The following is a 26,704-nucleotide window of genomic DNA, read 5'->3' on the forward strand; positions in this document are numbered from 1 at the left end:
AGATTATGGAAACTAAACTTAGTGTGATAATCATTTAATGATATATGTAAGTCAAATAAGACAAATCATTATGCTGTACACCTTAAACTTACACAGTGCTATATGTCAATTATATCTCAATATAACTGAAAAAAGTAAGAAAAAGTAATTTTAAAAATTGCTAAATAAACAAGCTACAGACTGGGAAAAATATTTGCAAACGATGTATCTGACAAAGGCATTTGAAAATGCCAATTAAAAATGGGCAAAAGACATTAAGATACTTCCTCCTATTTGAAAAACTCCAATTAAGAAATGGGCAAAAAACATTAAAAATCTGGAGACCCCACTTTCCATGGGCCTCGGTTCTTGGTAGGACACAAAGGGGAATCTATACTCGATGCAAGAAAATTTATTGATGATAAGGAAAGAAAGAACAGAGAGAACACCTCAGGATAGAGGTGGGTCAGGCCAAGTGAGGCAATGGCCCAGGAGGGCTGGCGTACAGAGTTTTTAAGGCAAAGTCATTTGCATAATCCAGGGGTTGTTTACTGGCGATCTTGATTGACAGTTGCAGGTTATATAAGAAGATTCTCTACCATGCATATCTTTCCCATAATTCAGCCTGTGATAATTAGATGCATGTATTCATGGAACATTTATAAAGTTAATGAGTCCAATGGGCTTCCCTTGTGCCTCAGCTGGTAATGAATCTGCCTGCACTGCAGGAGACCTGGGTTTAATCCTGAGTTGGGAAGATCCCCTGGAGAAGGGAAAGGCTACCCACTCCAGTATTCTGGCCTGGAGTATTAAAAAGCAGAGACATTAGTTTGCCGACAAAGGTCCGTCTAATCAAAGCTGTGGTTTTTCCAGTAGTTATGTATGGATGTGAGAGTTAGACCGATTTAAAGTTAGAAAGCTGAGTGCCAAAGAACTGATGCTTTTGAACTGTGGTGTTGGAGAAGAGTCCCTTGGATTACAAGATCAAACCAGTCCCTCCTAAAGGAAATCAGTCCTGAATATTCATTGGAAGGACTGATGTTGAAGCTGAAACACCAATGCTTTGGCCACCTGATGCTAAGAACTGACTCACTGGAAAAGACCCTGATGCTGGGAAAGATTGAAGGCGGGAGGAGAAGGGGACAACAGAGGATGAGATGGTTTGATGGCATCACTGACTCAATGGACATGAGTTTGAGCAAGCTCCGGGAGTTGGTGATGGACAGGGAGGCTGCAGTCCACAGGGGCTCAAAGAGTTGACACAACTGAGCGACTGAACTGAACTGAATGAGTCCAATGGCACCAAAGGTTACTTGAGTACCTGATATCATGAGATGCGTGCATGTGCTAAAGTAGGGACAGTCCCACCAGGTGGCCAGTGGGGAATTTTTCTAGCCTCATGATTATTTTGGAGTACTGAGGGGCATATTTGGACTGGGGCTGATAAATTGCTTGATGGGATTAGGCAACCATTGGATGTTTAGCTGAAGGGGCTGCCTCTCATTGCCCTTGGCTGCCTTCCTGTCTAACAAGACCACAATGATAGATCACTGCATCTATTAGGACAGCTAAAATGAAAAATAGTGACAATACCAAATGTTGGCAATATAGAGAAACTGATCTCTTATATATTGCTAGAAGGAATGTAAAATGGTACACTTGGGATATCAGTATGGCAGTTTTTTAAATAACAAAATGTACATTTATACAATGCAATCATTTCACTTTCAAGCATTTGTATCAGAGAATGAAAACCTAGATTCACATGAAACCAATAAATAATTGTTATAGCAATTTTAAGGTTTTTTTTTAATTGAAGTATAATTGACATAGTTTCAGGCATACAATATAATGATTTGGTATTTTCATATATTGCAAAATGATCACCACAATAAGTTTGATAAAAACCTGTCACCATAGATGGTTACAATTTTCTTATTCTGATGAGAACTTTTAAGATTTACTCTCTTAGCAACTTTAAAATATGTACTATAGTATTATTACCTATAGTTAACCATCTGTGCATTATACCCCTAGGACTTACTTATTTTACAATCGGAAGTTTGTACATTTTGACCCTCTTCATTCATTTCATCCACTCCCTACTCCCTTGAGTCTGGTAACTATCCAACTGTTCTCTGTTAGTCAACTGTATCTATGAGCTCAGTTTTTTTGTTGTTGTTTTAAATTCTACATGAGTACTATAGCAGCTTTATTTGTAATAGGCAGAAACAGAAACAAACAAAATGTACCTCAATAGGTGTATGGCTAAACAAACTGTAGGACACCTATGTTAGGGGAAGCTCACTGACTGAAACCGCCCACCCTGGCCAGGTGCCATAGTAACCTTTTGCATGAGTTGTTTTACGACAGGAGGTCTTGGTAAGGAACATGGAACTAATAAGCCACCACCAACCGGAAGAGTTCAAGATAGTTCAGCAAAGTTCAGAAATTGACACCACGTGCCCAACCACCTCCCAGTATCCTCACCTCTAGCATCCATCTTGGCTGAACAAGGCATGCACCACCAGGAAGGACTCTGAGTCAGAATGATTGGCTAAAAACAATCTGGAAACTAATCCCATCATCATAAAACCCGAGACTGCCAGACCTCTTTTCCTGGGTTCCGTTACCCTACTGCTCTCCACCCGGGCACCCGTTCCGATAAAATCTCCTGCTTTGCCAGCACCTGTGTCTTCTTGAACAATTCATTTCCAAGTGTTAGACAAGAGCCTACTTTCGGGCCCTGGAAGGTGTCCCCCTTCCTGCAATAACTATAGTGTGAAAATAAAAAGAAGTGGTCATGTATGGATGTGAGAGTTGGACTGTGAAGAAAGCTGAGCACTGAAAAATTGATGCTTTTGAACTGTGGTGTTGGAGAAGGCTCTTGAGAGTCCCTTGGACTGCAAGGAGATCCAACCAGTTAATCATAAAGGAAATCAGTCCTGGGTTCACTGGAAGGACTGATGCTGAAGCTGAAATTCCAATACTTTGGCCACCTCATGTGAAGAGCTGACTCATTGGAAAAGACCCTGATAATGGGAGGGATTGGGGGCAGGAGGAGAAGGGGACGACAGAGGATGAGATGGCTGGATGGCATCACCGACTCAATGGACATGAGTTTGAGTAAGCTCCGGGAGTTGGTGATGGACAGGGAGGCCTGGCGTGCTGCGATTCATGGGGTCGCAAAGAGTCGGACACGACTGAGCGACTGAACTGAACTGAACACACAAGAATGTGGATAGATTCAGAAAGACATTATGCTAACAGAATTCCTCCTGTCTTATGTACCTCCTCCTATCTGGGGCCAATTCTGTTTCCTTGTTTACTTTGCTTCTTGCATTTGCCAGCTCCTCAGCAATCACTCTGGCGAGCATCCGATGGATCAAGGTTTGGGGAGCCCTCATTCACATCTGGAGAACAAAAATTGCTGATGGCTGTGACATTTCTTATTAATATGGCAGGACATATTTTCATTTCACATTTTAAACTGCTTTTAAGCCCATAAAATATATGATAGCACATCTCTTAAAACATTTCTAACCTACTCAGTGATCAACAATCCAAATGCCTAATGGGCCAGGCAGGTAAGGTAGATATGTCTCTTAGGCCATGCGTTGTATTTAGGAAATGGCTGAGACTGTGACAAGCTGGAAAGAATTCCAAGACAAAGCACTCAAATGCAAATGTTTATAAGACTCAGCCTGGGCCAAAAAAACACAGCAATGACCTGCTAGCAGTCAGGAGCAACCCATCCATGTCTGCCTGCTGTGGCATCCTGTTTCACTGCAGACAAGTCTGATTACTAGAAATGTCTTTATGCTGAGCTGATATTTATCTGTGGCAGTTTCTCCCTATTAGCTCTAGTTCTGAGCATTTCCTTCCTATGAAAAGTGTGGACCTGATTTCAGAGTACATTAACTGGACTTGTTGGCATGCAGTTAAGAATTAGTTCCTTTTACTAAGTGCCCAGAGCTGCCTACAGGTAAGCCATGTTTGTCCTCACACAAACCAGAGTAAAAGCAAACTCTGTCATTTAACATATATAAGACATTGAAAATGTGATTTAACCTTTAGATATCTTCCTCTTCAAAATGAGGATAATAATAATAATGGCCAATTTGCAGAGTTACTGTGTGGATAAAATACGAAAACATTAAAATGCCAAGGAAAATGACTGCTTCTGTCAGAAAATGATTGTGACAGAGGACACCCTGGGGCTTATTCAACTTTCTTGGATTTTGTGAGAGTGGAAAATATGCATATTTTTGTAATAATTTCATAGCCAAGGATCCAAGGTTGAGCTTCCTCTGTTCCCAATCTACCAGGCTTGTTTCCTCATTTTGCCACTAGATGGCAATTGCTCCCCAGAGCATTTAAGCTCCAAGGATGTAAAATCTCCAAAGCTTCCCCGAGGCTTACTTTCATGTTACAAATCAGGCCTAGAGCTGCACCAAGTAACAGGGGGCCTTGCAAAGAGAATTTGTTTTACTCAGTAATTAAGAAATCCAGGGCCCTTTCCTGAAATTGAACCAGGGAAGGGGTGATTATCCAGAAGAGCCACACATGACTCCCTCACTCCCTCAGCCAGCCTGGGTTTGCTCCTGCTGCCACAAGGCCTTTCCACTTGCCATCGCACCCTCCTGGACCCGCTCCCCGCTGCATTTGGACAGCATGCTCTGTTATGTCTTTACTTACAAGCTCGCAGCCCCCTTACCGTAAGTCCCAGGACAGCTGGGGCTGTGTCCTGTTCCCCAGACCATCCCCAGCCTCAATAACTGTGCCCACTACATCATAATAAACATTCACTCGATAAGAGTACCAAAGTTCTCAAACGTTGCTCTTCCTCTAGCTGAAACAACACTTGCTGTTTTCCTTACGAAAGCAAATCCAGGTGCCAGAGAAAGAGAGACACTCCAAACAGCCCAGAGCTGGATGTGGCAATGGTCCCCACCCCCCACCAGTGGAAATCACATCTCATCTCCGACGTGTATCTTGAGTCTCCAGTGATGACGGTAAGGCTAATAGACTAACCTGAGATAGTTGGGGGAGAGTTAGGCATGATGCTTTCCTTTCCTTATCAGTAACATGGCTTCTAATGTAATAGTCATTGTAGAGAAAAAGCTGTTGCCAAAATCCCAGATTCCTTTGTTTGGTACATGCCTCAAACTCAAGTTAATTCATCCTCTCCTTCCACAGTCTGTCCCTGACGATGGCGTCCCAGCTGCAGGACTTCAGTCATTGTTCTCCTTGACCCCACAGGTAATGGTCACCCTCTGATGATCCTGCCTCAACCTTGCCTTGACGTCCCCCTTCTCCATCCTTCCCTGAGCTGTCACAAAAGGCTATTTGATAAAATGCACAGCACAGACTGTGACCTGCTCAAACCCCCCTATGGACACTTTTCGTTTTATCTTGCTTGTGAAACCTTTTCTCTCCCTGCCCTTCTGAATAGAAATGAACCTCTGTTCCATGTGCCTCCACTTGTCTCATGTAGATTTCTCTCAAAGCATCTATCCCTCTTTATTGCAGTGAATTTTTATCTGCTGATTTTCACTAGAACAACATAAAGGCTGGACCATAGTTTATTCATTTGTTTGCTGTTTTTTATGCCCAGCACCTAAAAATGTATCTGGAGCATTTTGATGCCCATGATTGTTCCCCATTACCTACCAAATAAATTCCAACCTCTTGTCCTATATCATTCAAAAGGAATAGCACATCCCTTGGTGACTTCCCCACATGTCCCAGCCGCTCCCAGGCAGGCTGAACACCCTGTGTCCATGCTAGCACATATCAGTGCCCCGGAGAGAGTCCTCTGAATGATAATTGATAATTATTGATAATTGATAAATGATAATTGAGTGTATGATGGTAGATCTTACTACCATCTGGTGCAATCTAGTCAGAATGCATGCTAAGTAGCTTCAGTCGTGTCCAACTCTTTGTGACCCTGTCGACCATAGCCCACCAGGCTCCTCTGTCCATGGGATTCTCTAGGCAAGAATACTGGAGTGGGCTGCCATGCCCTCCTCCAGGGGATCCTCCCGACACAGACTGCTTGGGTTCAAATCTCCCTTTCACAATTTACTGACTATGTGACTTGGACAAGTATTCCATTACCTTTATGGGCCTCTCTTTCCTCATTGGCAAAAAGGTGCTAATGTTAATATGTTTCCCATATTTTTTTGGTTATGGGTTTTTGTTGTTGTTGTTGTTTTGAGGATTGGATTAATATATGTGTGGAGAAGGGATAGGCTACCCACTCCAGTATTCTTGGGCTTCCCTTGTGGCTCAGCTGGTAAAGAATCTGCCTGCAATGCAGGGGTTGCAAAGAGTCGGACACTACTGAGTTACTTTCAGTTTCACTTTAACATATGTGAAGCTCTGGAACATCTTGATATGTAGTAAGCATGCAATTAATTTTAATTATTATTAAGCACCTGCTACATGTAAACTATGGGCTTCCCTGATGGCTCAGTGGCAAAGACTGCCTTTAGTTCAGGAGCCACAGGAGACATGGGTTTGATCCCTGGGTCAGAAGACCTCCTAGAGGAGGGCCCAGCAACCCACTCCAGTATTCTTGCCTGGAAAATCCTGTGGACAGAGGACTTTGGAAGGCTACAGTCCATAGGGTCACAGTGAAAGTGAAGTCACACAGTTGTCGCTGACTCTTTGCAACCCCGTGGATTGTAGCCCACCAGGCTTCTCCCTCCATGGGATTCTCCAGGCAAGAATTCTGGAGTGGGTTGCCATTTCCTTTTCCAAGGGATCTTCCCGACCCAGGGATCAAACCTGGGTCTCCCACATTGCAAGCAGATGCTTTAACCTCTGAGCCACCAGGAAAGCCCGCAGAGTAGAGCTTTTGAGTTGAGCATGCATGCATACATAAACTATGGTGCTAGAAACTTGACCTATATTACACCCAATTCTTACAACACCAGAAGGAGGCAAGTTTTCCTCCTTCAACTGGTAAGAGGGCTGCGGCCCATAGAGGTTAAGTGTCTTTTGTCAATTCACGTGGTCAGGAAGTGCTGGGACAAGGATTTGAACCCAAAACTGCCTCTTTCCTCTCTGCTAACTCTTTCTAAATCATTTTAGTCAGCTGCATACCATTTATGAGACTTTTGGCATATGTGTACTATTGTTTGCTAAGTATTCTTTAATTTGGCTCTTTTTCCTATGAATAGAGTGTAAATGTAATCTTCATTTCACTTTCACAAATGAGATTGATGTGTTCACCAATTATCCTAATTCACATTAAAATAAATACTAAATTCTTCAATGTTTATCCATCTTTCAGTGAAAAATATAAAATATTTCACATTCCTTGGTCAACACAGTACTGGGCCATGCTGCTTAATCTGTTTTGATCTACATGAGTTTTATCATTTGCTTTGGCAGTACATATACTAAAATTGGAACAATATTTGAGTTTTACAAGAATTAAGTAGTTGATCTTCTGTATTACAATGTGCATATATTTAACAATACTGTACTATACACTTAAAAGTTTAAGAAGGCATATTTCATGCTGCAAGTTTTTGCCACAGTGAGAGTGAGAAAGCAAAAAAAAAAAAAAAAAAAAATTTACACAAGAATAAAAATAAGAGAGAGAGAGAGCCAGAAATGTGTAGTTAAAATAATACAGGACCAAATAATAATAATAATAATAATACAGGACCTCAATTCTAGACTTCAGTCAACTGCTTGATTAGCTTTGATACGTTTGGCAATTCACTCAATAGTCACTTTCTCTTATCTCTTACATATGGATAATACCACATGCTACAGCTCTTTAAGAATTAAAAAGAATACATTTGAATCAGTTCTAATGAGGTGGATGAAACTAGAGCCTATTATAGAGAGTGAAGTAAGCTAGAAAGAAAAACACCAATACAGTATACTAATGCATATATATGGAATTTAGAAAGATGGAAACAATAACCCTGTATGCGAGACAGCAAAAGAGACACAGATGTATAGGACAGTCTTTTGGACTCTGTGGGAGAGGGCGAGGGTGGGATGGTTTGGGAGAATGGCACCGAAACCTATATATTATCATGTGAAATGAATCTCCAGTCCAGGTTCGATGCATGAGGCAGGGCGCTCAGGGCCGGAGCACTGGGATGACCCAGAAGGATGGGATGGGGAGGGAGGTGGGAGGGAGGGTCAGGATGGGGGACACAGGTGCACCCATGGCTGATTCATGTCAACGTATGGCAAAAACCACCACAATATTGCAAAGTAATTAGCCTCTGACTAAAATAAATAAATTTATATTTAAAAAAAAGTTACTATAGGAAAAATTAAATTAGCAACTTATGGGGTAATATTGTGAGAAATATAAAGTACCCCATAAATCAATACTTTAATTATTCCTTTTGCAAAATAATAATAACTTGTATTCACACCAGAATCAAATTATAATACAGGACCATAATGATATGCTCTTGTCAATAATCCAGTAGAAATTGTTATTAGATTTCAAACCAATCAACCCTTTTAAGGGAAACTGTGCTTCTCATAGAAATGGAATTTCCATGACTAAGTTTCTCCAGAGGCAAAGTTTTCTCTTTATTTTGGGCATATAAATACAATGAAGATGCAGTTCAAAATTTTTTATTCTCACAACAAAAGATTGAAAATGACTTGTGTTCAGACCAGAGAAACTGAAAAGTTCAGCATCCACTTGCCAATTACAAAGTCCTATATGCTGAAAATTTTGAACATGTTCTCAAGTCTCATCTTGGTCCTGCACACAAGATGAGACACAAATTAACCTGGATTTTACACATGATCAGTGCACTTTCTATACACAACTCAATACTGCAGGTGATATTTTCTCATAAATTTAAGTATTTATTTGCATCCATGGAGCCCCTTACCTAAAGGAAGTTCTGGTGCCATTTTTACTTTACTGCATGTTGCTTTTCACTTTGCTTAACAAATACAATCTGAGGATGTTCATAATACACTTCAACACACAGATACTATTGGTTCTACAATGTCTGTCAACATAGGTGAAAATCAAGCACTTTAGAATTTTATTTTATTAAAAAAGAATTACTTCACTTATAAATTAAAAAGCTCTTGAGGATATTTATTCTTGGTAGGAGTAAACTTCAATTTATATGCCAGTTTTGAGAAACTGGCAATGGCCATCTGGAATGCTGTGTTGGACACAAAGAGAAAAACACGCCATAATGCTCTCTAACTGCCAAGGGCCCAGGTGGCAGTGGTGAAGGGAGTTGGTCACCTACTTGCCATTTTTCATCTAATCCAACCCATTAAACTGTCCAGACATTATTCCCCAGCAGTTCTTTTTCTTCCACCACCATTCCCTTATTGGATAAGCAGTAGGGCCAGGTTTTCCCAGAGACAGTAGTAAGTGAAGGAGGAAGGAAAGTCTGACAACTCTCCTGACCCCAGAGTGACGGTGCCTTAGGGGACCCAGAGCCACCAGCAGGGAGCTGAAAGGCTGAGAGATGATGTGCTAGGTGGGGCATTTCAGTGAGGAGGGCAAAGAAGGAAACTCGAGGCACAGAACCAGCCAGACACAAGAGGATCCTGGCAGGTAAACACTGTTTAATGTGATGAGTGTGTATTAAACCTGAAATCAGCATGTAGCCCCTGTCAGTGAGCCAGCAGTGCCTCTAAGTGCTTACTCTGGCTCTTGCATGTGTATATTTTTCTGCTCTAACACATACTTAAGGCAGATGCTGGGTTGTGGTGAGGGATCTTATTTATGGTTATTTACTTGAGCCAAGCTGTGATGCTCGTGTGGACAAGTCTCTACTTATTTTGTCCCTTTTGAAGGATTAAAAAAAAAAAAAATCCTCCTACTGATTCTCCTGCTGTAATTCTTCCTGTTTTTTCTGGTTCTTAGAAAAGAAGGAAAGTATGTAGAGTGGTGATGCTTACTCCAAAAGCTACAAGAGAAAAGCCAGAGGTCCTTCCTTTGCTAGCAAGACTAGAACTCTTTTTCAGAAAATGTTAAAGGACCACTGTGCCTTAGAATTAATTAGCAGGCCTGAGGTGCTATCCTTAGAAAGCTCTGCTTGCGAGATTGGCCTTTGGATGGCTTTCAGAAACATGATCTTGGAAGGGTTCCCACCATTAACAAATTCAGTGGCTTACTGTGCCTAAACTGCTTGTGCAATCAATGTGGTTTGTGCAGAACACCTGCTTTCCTTCTGGAAGTCTGGAATTTGGATTCATGTCTGGCAGAGGCTGGAAGAGGGGCCATATCAACTGCACCCAATAAAAGCCCTGGTCAGTGAGTCTCTAGTGAGCTTCCCTCGTTGACAACAATTCACACATCTCATCATAACTCATTGCTAGGAGACTTAAGAATGTCCTATGTGATTCCATTGGGAAAGAACGCTTGCAAACTTGCACCTGGCTTCCCCTAGACTTGGTCCTTCTGCTTTTGCCTTTGCTGACTTTTCTCTGTACCCCTTCACTACAGTAAATCATAGCCATGAATGCTACTGTATGTTGAGTCCTGTCCATTCTCCTATAAACTATGCCATAGATTTTATTTTCTTGGGCTCCAAAATCACTGCAGGTGGTGACTGCAGTCATGAAATTAAAAGACACCTTCTCCTTGGAAGAAAAGCTATGACAAACCTAGACAGCATATTAAAAAGCAGAGATATCCCTTTGCCAACACAGGTTTGTATAGCCAAAGCTATAGTTTTTCCAGTAGTCATGTACGGATGTGAGAGTTGGACCATAAAGAAGGCTGAGCACTGAAGAATTGATGCTTTTGAACTGTAATGTTGGAGAAGACACTTGAGAGTCCCTTGGACAGCAAGGAGATCAAACCAGTCAATCCTAAAGGAGATCAGTCCTGAATATTCATTGGAAGGAATGGCACTGAAGGTGAAACTCCAATACTTTGGCCACCTAATGGGAAGAGCTGATTCTTTGGAAAAGATCTTGATGCTGGGAAAGATTGAAGTCAGGAGGAGAAGGGGGTGACAAAGGATGTGATGGTTGGATAGAATCACCAACTCAGTGGACATGTGTTTGAGCAAACTCCAGGAAACAGTGAAGGACAGGGAAACGTGGTGTGCTGCAGTCCATGGGGTCACAAGAAGTCAGACATGACGTTGCCACTGAACAACAACAAGGATGAACATGGGGGATCCTTCAATACAACCACTTTTGCTTTACCATACTCTAGGGATATAAGAAATGGGATCTGAAACTTAAATATAAGGTGTGAACTCCATAATCATCAGCTAGAGAATCAATCTATGTCTTGGACATGTGGGGAAACATGATGAACTTTCTGTAGCAATTGCAGAAGGGATATTTTTCCCTTGAAAAGTATCATTTAATTTGTAACCTGATCCTGTATGGAAGAAAAGAAAGTTGCTGTGTAAGAAAATGCAAATTAACACGAATGATCTTCCTTGCAGTAGATCTCAAAACTAGAGTTAACACGAATGATCTTCCTTGCAGTAGATCTCAAAACTAGAAATCTAAGATTCCTTCTTACATTTTTTTAGGCCCTCCCCACGTTTAAGGGCATTTAAGAGTTGGTGATGAACAGGGAGGCCTGGCATACTGCAGTCCATGTGGTCACAAAGAGTTGGACACGACTGAGCGACTGAACTGAACTGAACTGAGAAGACCTTAAATGGAAGGACCTCAGAGCTCATCACCCCTCCTATGAGAACAGAAATCCTCTTTAGAACATGCCTCTCAGTTACTGCTTGAGCATTTCCCTTACACTTAACGGCTTCTCTAGTCTTTCCTCCAAAGTGCCCTAAGGAAATAATTCTTTTTGGCAAAGAAGTAGTTACAGATGTAGTGCAAATCAGATTCACAAATATTAATATCTTTAAGCATGCTTGTTTTCATTTTAAAAAATCATCCGAATTTTGCTTTCTATTTCATTGTATGCTTGTGTTTGCTTAACATAAAAATAGTATGGATTCAGGCATAACCTGGCACATGCATGTTTCTACAGAGATTTTATCACCTTTCTGAAAGGCACAGACTGAAATAAAATACAAATTATGTAATATTTTCCTAATTAAAGGACACATAAATGCACAAAGGAAAAAGGACAATAGTCATACATAAACTCCTTCTGTCCTCAAGATAACTACTAATATTTAAGTGCAGGTGTCAGAAAGAAAACTTTTTTCAAGGAAAAAACGAGCAACTATAATATATTGTGATAGATTCTACTTACATAAAATAATAAGAAAGAAAGAAAAAAGAAATTGGGTATTAAAATTTCAATAGAAGATAGTGACTGCAAATCTAATTTTGACTAGAAGATCTAGTAGTGAGAGAGACAGAAAATTAGATATAATAACCATGTTTCCATTTTAAAACATACCTTTCCAGCAAGGATCTAAATGCTTTAGATCCAATATGGCAAAGACAGAGACCAGAAAATTGAAGAAAAGCTGTCTACACATTTATTTACCTTGATTCTTTGCTAATGTAAGGTTAGGCATCTATGTACCCTTTAGTTATATTCACTCAGGTGCTGTCAGCAGAATCATTGCACAGGTTCAGAGCAGTGTTGAGAATGTACTTTCCAGTTATATATACACATCTTTCTAAGAGGTAGAGAATTGGATCTCCTAAGAAAAATGACTGTGTTTACAAGACTATTAATCTCGGTGTTTGGCCAAATAGGAGACCTAACAAGGTGTCAAGGGCCTAAAATAAGTGAATGCTGCATATATGTGCATACATGTGCACACACACATGTGCAAACACATATGCACACCAGGGAAGACAGAGGGAGAAGTATATGGAGGGGCAACACTTCTATTGAACAATAGTAACTTTCCTTCAGGCATCTGGCTAAAAAGACTGGATTTGCTCCAGTGTTTGGAAACTTGATGTAGCTACAGTGTTTGAAAGAAACTGAGAACTTGCCCTGTAGGAACTTGTCCAAGTTCTACTTCTGGTGGTGGTATGGTGTGTGTGTACTGTCTCTTCAGTCATGTCCTACTGTTTGCAACCCCATGGACTATAGCCTGCCAGGCTCCTCTGTCCATGAAATTTCCCAGGCAAGAATACTGGAGTGGGTTGCCATGCCCTCCTCCAGGGGATCTTCCCAACCCAGGGATTGAACCTGGGTCTCTTACATCTCCTGCCTTGGCAGGCAGGTTCTTTACCACTGAGCCACCTGGGAAGCCAGGTGGTGGGTATTGGTGATACAGTAGTGAGCACAACTGCCTTTCAGTTGTGCTCCTGCAAGTGATTTCACATCTCTGAGCCCGTTTTCCCATCAATAAAGTGAGAATCACAATATCCACCTAGAAGGATTCAAGTTAGTATAATTTAGACTGTCTGTAATAAATACTTAATAATGAGCACTCAGATGGTAGTTATTGCTGATAAAATAAAACAATTTACATGAAAGCACTTTGGAATCTATACAGCTATTGAAAGTAGGAGGAAGCCAAACCTTACTGGAATGCTAATATTTAGAACTAAGGACTGCAATTATTAAGGGCCTCATTGACTAAAGAAGGCAAATAGCTTTCACCTCTCAATATCTGCTGAAAGAAGTGCTGCCTTGTGGGGGGAAAAAAAAATCCAGAAGCCATATCCAGACTCAGAAAGAGTTTTTGAGAAATTAGTTATGTCTTCCATGAGTACAGGATGGAAAATGAATTCCAACACTCATGCCTGGCATTGTAGTCTTAGGTCATGGAAAGAACTCTGACCTCAAGCCCACCTCCAGCACTTATGGAAAAGCTCCTGCTTGCATCCTGGCTCCGATCTGCAGCTGCTCCTTTTAAGGTTATGGAAAAAGATTTCATGAACAGAAAATGTCAGTTGTAAACATCAGACTCGTATGGTGTACACATGGGTGAGACCCACAATATCCCGAACTTTGCAAGTTCGTCCAAATACTTAATCTCAAATTACTGAGTAACAGCAAAAAAGAGCAGAGAATCTTGCCAACCACAATCCAAAGACAAAATTGGACATCAGTTCCCACTAACATGAGAGCAGTTATAGTGCTACTTTTAGGGTTTTATGAGGAATAAATTAGATGAATATTTATTAAATGCCTAGAGTAGGATCTAAAACATAACAATCCTTCAATATTATTTAGCTGTTATGATGATGAACATGATTTATTGTCTGTTGTTTCAACAATTTATGATGATTTGATTTAGGTCATACCTAGATGGTCTCATGTTTTCCCCTACTTTCTTCAATTTAAGTCTGAATTTTGCAGTAAGAATTTCATGATCTGAACCACAGTCAGCTCCTGGTCTTCTTTTTGCTGACTATATAGAGCTCCTCCATCTTCAGCTGCAAAGAATATAATCAATCTGATTTCAGTATTGACCATCTGGTGATGTCTGTGTGTAGAGCTGTCTCTTGTGTTGTTGGAAGAGGGTGTTTGCTATGATCAGTGTGTTCTCTTAGCAAAACTCTGTTAGCCTTTGCTCCGCTTCATTTTGTAGTCCCAAGGCCAAACTTGCCTGTTAATCCAGGTATCTCTCTTTTTAAAATTTTTTAAAAATGTGTTTGTTTTTTAATTGAAGGATAAATGTTTTACAGAATTGTTTTGGTTTCTTCCAAACATCAACATGAATCAACCATAGGTAAGCTTGTGTCCCCTGCCTCTTGAACCTCCCTCCCTCCAGGTATTGCTTGACTTCCTATTTTTGCATTCCAATCCCTTATGATAATGTAAAGGGTATCTTTATTGGTGTTAGTTCTAGAAGGTCTTGTAGGTCTTCATAGAACAATTCAACTTCAGCTTCTTCGGCATTAGTGACTAGGGCATAGACTTGATTTAATGTGATGTTGAATGGTTTGACTTGGAAACAAACCAAGATCATTCTGTCATTTTTGAGATTGTGCCCAAGTACTGCATTTCAGACTCTTGTTTTGACAAATAGATTCAAGGGATTATTTTTGGTAGACAGAGTTCCTGAAGAACTATGAATGGAGGTTCACAACATTGTACAGGAGGCAGTGACCAAAACTATCCCAAAGAAAAAGAAATGCAAGAAGGCAAAATGGTTGTCTGAGGGGGCCTTACAAATAGCTGAGAAAAGAAGAGAAGCAAAAAGCCAAGGAGAAAAGGAAAGATATACCCAACTGAATGCAGAGTTTCAAAGAAAAGCAAGGAGAGATAAGAAAGCCTTCTTAAGTGAACAATGCAAAGAAATAGAGGAAAACAATAGAATGGGAAAGGTCAGAGATCTCTTCAAGAAAATTAGAGATACTAAGGGACCATTTCATGCAAAGATGGGCAAAATAAAGGACAGAAATGGCAAGGACCTAACGAAAGCAGAAGAGATTAAGAAGAGGTAGCCAGAATACACAGAAGAACTGTACAAAAAAGGTCTTAATGACCCAGATAACCATGACGGTGTGGTCACTTACCTAGAGCCAGACACCCTGGAGTGCAACTGGGCCTCAGGAAACATCACTGTGAACAAAGCTAATGGAGTTGATGAAATTCCAGCTGAGCTATTTCAAATCCTAAAAGATGATGCTGTGAAAATGCTGCAGTCAATATGCCAGCAAATCTGGAAAACTTGGGAGTGGCCACAGGACTGGAAAAGGTCAGTTTTCATTTCGATAGAAAAGAAAGGCAATGCCAAACAATGTCCAAATTACCATACAATTACACTCATTTCACACGCTAGCAAGGTAATGCCCAAAATCCTTCAAGCTAGACTTGAGCAGTACATGAAGCAAGAACTTACAGATGTACAAGCTGGATTTGGAAAAGGCAGAGGAACCAGAAATCAAACTGTCAACATCTATTGGATCATAGAAAAAAGCAAGGGAATTGCAGAAAAGCATCTATTTCTGCTTCACTGACTATGCTAGAAACTTTGTGTGGATCACAAAATACTGTGGAAAAAAATTTTTTTTAATTTTTTTTCCATTTATTTTTATTAGTTGGAGGCTAATTACTTTACAATATTGTAGTGGTTTTTGCCATACATTGACATGAATCAGCCATGGATTTAACCACCACCCAAGAGCCAATAAGTTCCAGAGCAAGACATACCACGCAAGTTCTCCAGCAACGCAGGAACATAGCCCTAAGCGTCAACATACAGGCTGCCCAAAGTCACACCAAACACATAGACCCATCTCAAAACTCACTACTGGACATTCCATTGCACTCCAGAGAGAAGAAATCCAGTTCCACGCATCAGAACACCGACGCAAGCTTCCCTAACCAGGAAACCGTGACAAGCCAATCATCCAACCCCACCCACTGGGAGAAACCTCCACAATAAAAAGGAACCACAGACCACCAGAACACAGAAAATTCTTAAAGAGAGGAGAATAGCAGACCACCTTACCTGCCTCCTCTAGCAGGTCATAAAAACCTATAAGCAGGTCAAGAAGCAACAGTTAGAACTGGACATGGAACAACGGACTGGTTGAAAATCCGGAAACATCAAGGTTCTATCTTGTCACCCTGCTTATTTAACTTATATACAGAACATCATGCAAAATGCCAGGCTGAATGACTCACAAGCTGGAATCAAGATTGCCAGTAGAAATATAAACAACCTCAGATATGCAGATGATACCACTCTAATGGCAGAAAGCAAAGAGGAATTAATGAACCTCTTGATGAGGGTGAAAGAGGAAAGAGAAGAAGCTGGCTTGAAACTCAACATTAAAAAAAACTAGGATCATGGCATTCAGTTCCATCTCTCTCTCTTTAGCTGCTAAGTCATGCCCAGCTCTTGTGGCCCCAGGGACTGCAGCCTTCCAGGCTCCTCTGTCCATGGGATTCTCCAGGCAAGAATGTTGGAGTGGGTTGCCATTTCCTTCTCCAGGGGATCTTCCCAACCCAGGAATCAAACCCAGGTCTCCTGCATTGCAGGCAGATTCTTTACCAACTGAGCTATGAGGGAAGTCCAATGGCAAATAGATGGGGGAAAAGTGGAAGCAGTGACAAATTTTTCTCTTCTTGGGCTTCAAAATCACTGCACATGGCAACTGCACCCATGAAATTAGAAGATGCTTGCTTCTTGGAAAAAAAGCTATGACAAACCTAGAGAATGTATTAAAAAGCAGAGACATCGCTTTGTCAACAAAGGTCCATATAGTCAAAGCTATGGTTTTTCCAGTAGCCATGTACAGATGTTAGAGTTGGACCATAAACAAGACTGAGAGCTGAAGAATCAATGCTTTTGAACTGTGGTGTTGGAGAAGACTCTTGAGAGTCCCTTGGACCACAAGGACATCAAACCAGTCCATCCTAAAGGAAATCAACCCTGAATATTTATTGGAATGACTGTTGCTTAAGCTGAACCTCCAATACTTTGGCCACCTGATGCCAAGAGCCAACTCATTGGATGAGATCCTGATGCTGAGTAAGATTGAAGGCAAAAAGAGAAGAGGGTGGCAGAGGATGAGTAGGTTAGATACCATCACCAGCTCAGTAGGCATGAATCTGAGCAAACTCCGGAAGATAGTGAAGGACAGAAGAGCCTGGCATACTACAGTCCATGGACACGCAAAGAGTCAGACATAACTTGGCAACTGAAAAAGAACAACAACAACAAATGGAGTTGTACACGAAATGTGTTCATTATAAATTATGAGCTATATTGAGCAGGTCTGCAACCAGAACTAATTTAGAGAAATGAAACTGCAGCAGATCTTGCCTGTGGTAAGCATAAAACAGGGACTCCATAGAAAGTGAGGTCACTCAGTCGTGTCCAACTCTTGCGACCCCAAGGACTGTAGCCTGCTAGGCTCCTCTGTCCATGGGATTCTCCAGGTAAGAATACTGGAGTGAGTTGCCATTTCCTTTTCCAGGGGATCTTCCTGACACAGAGATCGAACCTAGGTCTCCCACACTGCAGGCAGATTCTTTACCATCCGAGCCACCAGGGGCTCTCTAGGGACTCCATATTGGTTCTCAAATTGAAGCAGATTTAGAGTCAGGCCTGAGTTCACATCCTGAAGCTTCTTATTGGCTGTGGCAAGTTGTTTAATTTCTCATTTGTTTGCCTATGTGTAAAATAGGAAACAGTAATGTCTCTATTTTATAGTTGTGAAGGTGAACCTAAATGAGATTGTGAATGTTTAATCTGAATACCCACATATATACAGTCCACTAATATCAGTGTACAAATTTTTTAATCCCAGGATTTTGGGAGAACCTCAGCCCCTCCCTCAAAATTCTTGTGAAATTTTTTTTTCTTTCCGTTTTTCTCAGCTCTTGAATTCCCCCTTTTTCTTTGTAATTAATAAGTATTTCCTTTACAAAGTACTTTGAGACCATGCAAATGTCTCATCATTAAACTATTTTTAACTTACATATTTATGAATTAATTGAGTCCCATTTTATTCAATTATATTATACTTCTATAATTATTTATTTTGATATACAAAGTGCTCCAGATTTGGTCAACAGGACCCCTTCAAGCTAGTTATTCCATCTTTTTGTCAGTCTCTGTTATTCTTTAAACAATTTCTTACTTTTTAGCCAAACAAGATATTTCAGGCTTATTTTGTACTTTTCCTTTCTCATCCCAGAAATCAGTCATTTCTCTAAGAAGCCTTGGTCCCTTAGAGGAGAGAATGATGTTTAGAAACCAAGATCTACTCTACACAGAAAACCCTAAAGACACCACCAGAAAATTACTAGAGCTAATCAATGAATATAGTAAAGTTGCAGGATATAAAATTAACACACAGAAATCTCTCACATTCCTATAACTAACAATGAGAAAACAGAAAGAGAAATTAAGGAAAAAATTCCACCCACCACTGCAATGAAAAGAATAAATATTTAGGAATAAATCTACCTAAATAAACAAAAGACCCTAAATATAGTAAACTATAAAAGACTGATGAAAGAAATCAAAGATGAGACAAATAGCTGGAGAAATACACCATGTTCATGCATCAGAAGAATCAATAGAGTGAAAATGAGTATACTATCCCAAGCAATCTATAGATTCAGTGCAATCCCTATCAAGCTGCCAATGGAATTTTTCAGAGAACTAGAACAAATAATTTCACAATTTATATGGAAATACAAAAAACCTTGAATAGCCAAAGCAATCTTGAGAAAGAAGAATGGAACTGGAGGAATCAACCTGCCTGACTTCACACTATTCTACAAAGCTACAGTCATCAAGACAGTATCACAGCAGGATCCTCTATGACCCACCTCCCAGAGTAATGAAAATAAAAGCAAAAATAAACAAATGGGAACTAATTAAACTTCAAAGCTTTTGCACAACGAAGGAAACTATAAGCAAGGTGAAAAGACAGCCTTCAAAATGGGAGAAAATAATAGCAAATGAAGCAACTAAGAATTAATCTCAAAAATATATAAGCAGCTCATGCAGCTCAATTCCAGAAAAATAAATGACCCAATCAAAAACTGGGCCAAAGAACTAAACAGACATTTCTCCAAGGAAGACATACAGATGGCTAACAAACACATGAAAAGATGCTCAACATCACTTATTATCAGAGAAATGCAAATCAAAACCACAATGTGGTATCATCTCATGCCGGTCAGAATGGCTGCTATCAAAAATCTACAAACAATAAATTCTGGAGAGCGTGTGGAGAAAAGGGAACCCTCTTACACTGTTGGTGGTAATGCAAACTAGTACAGCTGCTATGGAGAACAGTGTGGAGATTCTTTAAAAAACTGGAAATAGAACTGCCATATGACCCAGAAATCCCAGTCCTGGGCATACACACCGAGGAAAGCAGAATCAAAAGAGACACGTGTACCCCAATGTCCATCTCAGCACTGTTTACAATAGCTAGGACATGAAAGCAACTTAGATGCCCATCGGCAGACAAATGGATAAGAAAGCTGTGGTACATATACACAATGGAATATTACTCAGATATTAAAAAGAATACATTTGAATCAGTTCTGATGAGATGGATGAAACTGGAGCCGATTATACAGAGTGAAGTAAGTCAGAAAGAAAAACACCAATACAGTATATTAACACATATATATGGAATTTAGAAAGATGGTAATGATGACCCGATATGCAAGACAGCAAAAGAGACACAGATGTATAGAACAGACTCTTGTACTCTGTGGGAGAAGGTGAGGGTGGGATGATCTGAGAGAATAGCATTGAAACATGTATATTACCGTATGTGAAATGAGTCACCAGTCCAGGTTCAATGCATAAGACAGGGTGCTCAGGGCTGGTGCACTGGGATGACCGTGAGGGATGGAATGGGGAGGGAGGTGGGAGGGGGTTCAGGATGGGGAACACATGTACACCCATGGCTGATTCATGTCAATGTATGGCAAAAATTGCCACAATATTGTAAAGTAATTAACCTCCAATTAAAATAAATAAATTAATTTTAAAAAGAAAGAAAGAAAAGAAACCAAGATCTAGGTGCTAGTTTTGTGTAATACTATGGGGGTGCCACAGCTCCAGGACTCCTTCATTGGATAAAGCTGAATGTAGATGTATATACAATCAAATGCACAGATATATCCACCAACATATATGTATACATATGTGTATGTATATACACAACTAAACATATTTCTCTATCTATATACATTGAAAAGCATGAGTTCATACTAATATCTCCTTTCAATCCAACATCTAGTTTTTTCTCTTCCGTTATTTATAATGCTATTTTCTGACTTTGAAAAACATAGTTCCCATTATCCTTTCAATATTTACTGAATTAATTGATCCTCCTGTAGAAAACAGTTCCCATTATCCTTTCAATATTTACTGAATTAATAGATCCTCCTGTATGTAACAAACCTCCTCGTATATAACAGACAAACCTAGACCTCAGGCATATGCCCTTTCAACACGTCTCAGGCCCCAATACCCCTCACTGGGTTGCCATCACCCACACACCTGCATGGACACCCTCTTCATCTCTTCACGATCAGGTATGTTGTGCTGGGCTCCCCCACTGATAGACACCTTCTCATCCCATTTGGGCTTTACATCCTGTTCTGGACCATCATTATTTCCTTAATTTCACTCAGTGGCTTCTGGATTGAATTGTTTGAAAAGGAAAATATAGAAAGGGAAAGAGGAAAAATGAGGAATTTATCCTTTGTGATAGTGTTTTGATAAGAAACATGAACAAGTACATACTAAAAAATCAAAATTTTTGCTAAAAGGTGGGCAAGATGTTTAGATATTACATCTCTCAACTGCCAATGAGATGGCCTGTATGAGTGGTTGTTGTTTCTGTTTCGTCACTAAGTCGTGTCTGACACTTTGTGACCCCAAGGACTGTACCAGGCTCCTTTGTCCATGGGATTCCCCAGCAGGAATACTGGAGTGGGTTGCCATTTCCTTCTCCAATGGATCTTCCCAACCCAGGAATCAAGCCCGCATCTCCTGCATTGACAGGAGGATTCTTTACCACTGAACCACCAGGGAAGCCATAGATAAGTGGACTGTAACATAAAAATTTTTTATGAGCCCACTCTCAACCATTCCCCTGCTTTCTCCATCATGATTAGCCTCACTCCTATACCCATTGTCACATTTAACACTTCTGGCAAAGAAGGATACAAATAGGAAACTTAGGACTTCAGTCTAGACAAAATCATGACTGATTTTCAGTGAATCCTCATTCTAAGATAGACTTATAAAGATCCACCAAAAAAAGGATGAGGTGACAACTCAGGCACTAACACAGGAAGTGTCATTAGCATTCATCAAGTACTTATTACTCATTTGCTATACTTAGTGTAAGTGGCAAGGTATCTCCTACTTTGCTCTGTGCAAGGCCTATCAGCAGGAGAATGAGTGAAGGCAGAATAGAAGTATTTTAAAAATGAAGTGACTTGGATCTGGAAGGTACTTTTGAGGTCACAGCCTGGTCTGTTGGATATTCACACTGGGAGGGAGTACACTGTCTCCACTTTTCAGCCAACTCCAAAATTTGGATCTCAGGGTGAGATTCTATTCCCTACCTCCTGGGAACTTCTATAGATCCCAGCTCACCCCTCTGAGGTCACACAGAACAAGGTTTTTGTTTTTTTTTTAATTTATTTATTTTAATTGGAGCTAATTACTTTATAATATTGTAGTGGTTTTTCCATACATTGACATGAATCAGCCATGAGTGTACATGTGTTCCCCATCCTGAACCCCCCCCTCCCTCCCCATCCCATCCCTCTGGGTCATCCCAGTGCACAAGCCCCGAGCACCCTGTCTCATGCATGGAACCTGGACTGGCGATCTGTTTCACATATGGTAATGAAAGGTTGTTGCTGAACCACTAAAAGACACTGGGATTCTTGGCCTCCGGAGGAGAAGAATTCAACCCGGGGCCAGAGACGAAGCTTGATCACTCAGAGCTTTTGTGTAATAAAGTTTTATTAAAGTATAAAGGAAATAGAGAAAGCTTCTGACATAGGCATCAGAAGGGGGCAGAAAGAGTACCCCCCTGCTAGTCTTCAGCTGAATGTTATATAGTCACTAGCAGTTTGTTAATGAAACAAAGGACTGTCTTAAAACTCAGAATGGCACCAGGCCCCTCATCCATAAGATATATTTTGGGATAATTTTGGCACCAGATGAGTTATCACGGGCCATAAAACGATTGATTGAATCTTCTAGAAGGGCAGATTACCATACAAATAGTTTCATTTACATAGATTAGGGGAACAATGTCTGAGTATAACATACTGGTTTATCAAGTAGGTTCTGAGCCATTGGCAGAACTGACTTGAAGACAGAGTCTGGGGTAAATGCATAGTACATTAACATAGCTTAAGACAAACATTTCCATAAGAAAAATACATTGGTTAACTCAAGGTTTGAGAATAGTTAACTTCAGGTGGAACCAGGTGTCATTATGGCAACACAGTATTTTAAGAGAAACCTTTTAAAACTTGTATAGAGAAGGGAAGAGAAAATATATATATATATATCCCTAGTTTGTTTCCTCCTGTCGCTTAAGAGAGAGAAAAAATGTCTGGCACTTGCAGCCTGTTTCCTCCATTTGGAGACCCCTGGCCTTCCTGCCTGTTACTCAGTAATATACATGTTTCAGTGCTATTCTCTCAGATCATCCCACCTTCACCCTCTCCCACAGAGTCCAAAAGACTGTTCTATACATCTGTGTCTCTTTTGCTGTCCCGCATATAGGGTTATCATTACCATCTTTCTAAATTTCATATATATGTGTTAGTATACTGTATTGGTGTTTTTCTTTCTGACTTACTTCACTCTGTATAATCAGCTCCAGTTTCATCCATCTCATCAGAACTGATTCAAATGTATTCTTTTTAATATCTGAGTAATATTCCATTGTGTATATGTACCACAGCTTTCTTATCCATTTGTCTGCCGATGGGCATCTAGGTTGCTTCCATGTCCTAGCTATTATAAACAGTGCTGTGATGAACATTGGGGTGCATGTGTCTCTTTCAATTCTGGCTTCCTCAGTGTGTATGCCCAGCAGTGGGATTGCTGGGTCATATGGCAGTTCTATTTCCAGTTTTTTAAGGAATCTCCACACTGTTCTCCATAGCAGCTGTACTAGTTTGCATTACCAACAACAGTGTAAGAGGGTTCCCTTTCCTCCACACCCTTTCCAGAATTTATTGTTTGTAGATTTTTGATAGCAGCCATTCTGACCGGCATGAGATGATACCGCATTGTGGTTTTGATTTGCATTTCTCTGATAATAAGTGATGTTGAGCATCTTTTCATGTGTTTGTTAGCCATCTGTATGTCTTCCTTGGAGAAATGTCTGTTTAGTTCTTTGGCCCAGTTTTTGATTGGGTCATTTATTTTTCTGGAATTGAGCTGCATGAGCTGCTTATATATTTTTGAGATTAATTCTTAGTCAGTTGCTTCATTTGCCATTATTTTCTCCCATTCTGAAGGCTGTAGAACTCTATTGGTATTCAAAGAGAGCTGTTGTGTACCTCCTGTCTTTAGTATGTTTACTTTCTTGACCTATTCCTTATATGATGTGTTTTGAGGGCCTCTTATCTTTTGATTCCTCTCTGTAGAGATTCCAGTCATGACCATTTTCAAATGCAGACTTTAAAACCAATACAGTGGTTCAGGTGTGTTCTGATCAGGGCTGAGATCAGTGAACCATCTCAGCCAGCACATCATCCCTGGCATCTAGTCCTGAAATACATGCATGACAGCAATCTGATGCCTATAAGGCTGGCCACTCTGCTTCTAGACAGTGCTATTGAAGCAAACTGTCATCAAAAAAACCTGGGGAACTCCTGTTCCTCAGTGCCCTGTCTCAAGAGTTTACTACAGCCCCTAATTCCATGGATTACCGTTAAATCTTGTGTAATTTTAATGGAAACTATGATAGGAGTGGAGAAGGCAATGGCAACCCACTGCAGTACTTTTGCCTGGAAAATCCCATGGACAGAGGAGCCTGGTAGGCTACAGTCCATGGGGTTGCTAAGAGTCAGACACGACTGAGCGACTGAGCGACTTCACTTTTCACTCTCATGCATTGGAGAAGGAAATGGCAACCCACTCCAGTGTTCTTACCTGGAGAATCCCAGGGACAGGGGAGCCTGGTGGGCTGCCATCTATGGGGTCACACAGAGTCGGATATGACTGAAACGACTTAGCTGCTGCAGCAGCAGCAGCATGATAAGAGTGGCAGAGTATTTCATCTCATTTTCCAATTTTACCATATTTATATTTTTCAAATTCATCTAATTTTTTCCCTCCTCAGTTGTAGCCTCCATCCTCTCTCTGTTGGGTAATTGCTATGTCCAGTTATTGGGATCTCATGGCCTCCAATTTTACATACCAAGGCCAGAGTAAGCCCTCTGAAATTATTAACATCATCTTCTTTCTTAAGAACCTTAAGTGGTTCTCCATCACTCTTAGCTTCCTTAACATGACTCACAAGGCCTGGCATGACAGAAGTCTCTACCATGTTTTATCATCACACTTTACCCACCCAGCCTTGTGTCTAGTGCTCAAGCCATGCTGAACTTGCATGTGTTTGCCTAAACATGGCCATGCTCTTCTTCACCTTCAGGCCTTTTTACCTGCTGTTTATTTTCCTGGAACTCTCTCCCCCTGCTATTCCATCCTCTTCGTCTGGCCTTCTCCGTCTCAGGCTTTAGGACACCAGATAGAGTTTCTGTCTCATGGAAACCCTTCCCTGACAGCCAGTGGTTTCCCTCCCAGGCTATTACCTTAGCACACTACGTGGCATGTCTATCATCACATTTATCAGAAGTCTTTCTCAAGACAGCAGACCAGGAAGTCCACAACTAAATGATCAGAGATGGTACAATATATGTGTGTTGAATGGATCAAAGAAAAATAGTCAGAAAAGCAGCATATACACAATTTGAATCCTTAGAATCCTTTGGACCTGAAGAGTAGGAAAAAAGTAACAACTTTACTAAATCTAGAACAAAATGAGTAGAGTAGAAAACCCAGAAGTCTGATGGAAAACAAATGAAGATTTAAAAATAATAGTGCTAAAATATAGTTTGACTTGGAAATGGTGGTATTTGGTGAATCCCAGGAACTGAGTCATCAGCACTTTCAACCACCCATGAATGCTACAATCTGGAGTGGTCTGGCCTTTTTTAGAAACTGTAATCAGCTCTGGGTCTAAACCTAGATGATGGGTGTTGACCGGAGCAGAGGACCAAAAAGAGAGGAAATGAAGTTGTATTATCTTTCTGGAAAGGAATCACTGTGTTGAAAGAATGATGGAATGGAGTCACTTATTTAGAAGACGAGTACATGAAAATGTAACAAGATAAAGAAAAATCTCAGTCACCTAAATCTCCGATAGAGATCTCTCTTCATCTTGTAGTAACTCTCTGAATTAACCATTACTAGACAGAGGTTAGCATCATCTACAGGGCATAGACGCATGCTCAAGAAACAGAAATTGCTTGCTAAATTTCTCTGTACAGCAGGAAAGTGAGGGATTTAAAATTCTCTTTGAGAAGAGGGGAAAGAGATCAGAGAAAGGAAAATCCCAGAAGTGGCAAGAAAAGGAAGACCTGAGAACTGATGTATTAGATGTAACAGATGTATTAGATTAACCAAAAAGGCTTGAGTAAAATATTATTTATTCAAACAAATCTTTGGGCCTTTTGGTCTTTCTTTTCCTGGTTATTTTAAAAGAAAACTATAGGGTAAGTAAATGTTTGCAGAAGTTTAAACTCGCGTTTCTTTAAAAGACAGAAACTAAAGACCTTTTGAGCCCTCCGTCCTGTGATTCCATGACATTTCACAGAATCAAGAGCATGATTAAACCTGAAGAACTATAATAAAAACAATCCTTAGGTGTAATTATAATATCCAAAAGTGCCTGCTTCGTCTCTTTTGCTGCTGCTTCTTGTATTTCAACAGTTTCAAACTGCAAATTAGCATTTTAAAAAAGATCCTGGTTTCTCAGGGGGAAAAAAGGTAAATACTTCTGAATTTGGACCATTATTCTGGTTCCAAGCCAATATTTTTGTTGCTGCTATAGTTTATTTTGTACAGTGTATATTTTCTAAGCTGTTCTCCGCCACTTATATTAGATCTTACAGGGATAGGAAATCAAACATGCATGAAATACTGATTTCGGCTTTTAGAGACCTCCTAATATTATATAATGTGGGAATCAGAATACAATAAATAGCGTAAATAAAAGGAGATAAGTACAGAAATGGAGTTCTATGAAAATGCTATCTAATAAAACTTAATTAAGACACAAAAATGCAGCTGCTGCAAATCTTAAGCATTGTTCT

General features: G+C 40.3%; 1 long non-coding RNA gene across 3 annotated transcripts in view; it reads left to right on the forward strand.

Moving 5' to 3' along the window:
* The window catches only part of LOC122688219, a 46,349-nt gene that overhangs the window by 14,602 nt on the left and 5,043 nt on the right, over positions 1–26,704 (forward strand). For 2 of the 3 annotated variants that reach the window (XR_006339400.1, XR_006339396.1), the window contains 2 exons: positions 4,865–4,994; positions 5,179–5,241. This is a non-coding gene — a long non-coding RNA (uncharacterized LOC122688219). Of the gene's footprint in view, positions 1–4,831; positions 4,995–5,178; positions 5,242–26,704 lie in introns of all 3 variants that reach the window. The other variant, XR_006339407.1, reaches the window with a different exon arrangement.

The sequence above is a fragment of the Cervus elaphus genome, chromosome 1 (genome assembly GCF_910594005.1).
Source record: "Cervus elaphus chromosome 1, mCerEla1.1, whole genome shotgun sequence".
In the NCBI taxonomy this organism is placed as follows: Eukaryota; Metazoa; Chordata; class Mammalia; order Artiodactyla; family Cervidae; genus Cervus; species Cervus elaphus.